General features: G+C 46.1%; 1 protein-coding gene across 1 annotated transcript in view; it reads left to right on the forward strand.

Moving 5' to 3' along the window:
* ATRNL1 (attractin like 1) overlaps nucleotides 1-1356 on the forward strand; it is a 77791-nt gene that overhangs the window by 40653 nt on the left and 35782 nt on the right. The window lies entirely within an intron of this gene.

The following is a 1356-nucleotide window of genomic DNA, read 5'->3' on the forward strand; positions in this document are numbered from 1 at the left end:
GGGGGGGGGTTGTAAATGAAAATGGATTTCAGCTTCTACAAGGTAGCGATGTCCCAGCGACGAAAGCTTTGTTCTTATGACGTGTTATGTTTTATCTGAAAATTGTCTTCCATATTGAACTCCTTAATGACTGCGATGTCTCTTCTCTTGTCACGTGTCTCTCCCAACCCCCTCCTAATCCTTCACCAACCCCCTCCTAATCCTTCACCTCTTTCTGACTACCCCTGGTTTCTCTTAATACCCCGGACACATCATTCCACACCCTTACCTTCCATCTCCCTTACCTTCCATCTCCCTTACCTTCCTCCCCTTTCCCATCTTCTTTCCTTCATCTCTCCCTTTTTATTTTATTACTTTCCTTCTTTTACCTCTCTTCTTTCTTCCCTGCACACTCCACTTTTTCTCTCCTCTTGCTCTCCTTTCCCTCATCCTCTTCTCTCCTCATTCCTTCCCCTTACCACTCCTCTCCGCTTCTTCTTCATTTCTTCCCTTTGCCCTACTTCACTCTCCTACCTTCTTCCCTTCCTTTCTCCTCTCCTTTTCTTACTTTGCTTCCCTTACCTCTCCTCCTCCTCTCCCGTACCCTCCACTTTTTTCTTTCCTCTTCTCTTCATTCCCTCTTCTTTTCCTCTTCCTCTCTTCTCATTTCTTGTCCTCACTTTTTCCTCTCTTTCCCTCTTTTCCTCTCTACTTCTTCTTCTCCCTCTCCTCTTCCTCTTTTTACCTCTTCCTCTCCCTCCCCTACTTTGTCACCTCTTCCTCTCCTATTCCTCTCTTTTTCTCATCCTCTCCTCTTCCTGCCTCTTCCTCTCTACTCCCTCTCATTTCCTCTCCTTTTCCTCTCTTCCCCCTTTTCTCCATCTCCTCTTCCTCTTTTTACCTCTTCCTCCCCGTCTTTGTCTGTCTCTTATTCCTCTCTTTTTCTCTTCCTCTTCTTTTCACTCTCCTCTGCCTTTCCCACCTTTTCTTCTCTTGTTCTCTCGTCTTCTCATTTCCTCTCCTCATCATCTTTTCACTTTTTCCTCACCTTACCCTTCTTTGTCACCTAATCCTCTTCTTCTCCCTCTCCTTGCCTCCTCATCTCCCTTTTTTCACCTCTTCCCCTCCCTCTGATTTTTTGCCTCCTCTTTCTCTCTTCTTCCTCTCATTTTCCCCTCTTCCTCTTCTCTCCTCTTCTTCTTTTCACCTCTTCCTCTCCTATTCCTCTTTTCCACATCCTCTTCTTCTCCCCCTCCTCCTTTCCTCTTCCTGCCTCTTCCTCTCCCTTTCCTTCTTTGTCTCCTATTCCTCTCTTTTTCTCTTCCTCCTCTTTTCTCTCTCCTCTCCTCTTCCTCTCCTCACCTTTCTCTTCCTTCT

The sequence above is a fragment of the Nanorana parkeri genome, unplaced genomic scaffold (genome assembly GCF_000935625.1).
Source record: "Nanorana parkeri isolate BGI_ZX_2015 unplaced genomic scaffold, ASM93562v1 scaffold2260, whole genome shotgun sequence".
Lineage (NCBI taxonomy): Eukaryota > Metazoa > Chordata > Amphibia > Anura > Dicroglossidae > Nanorana > Nanorana parkeri.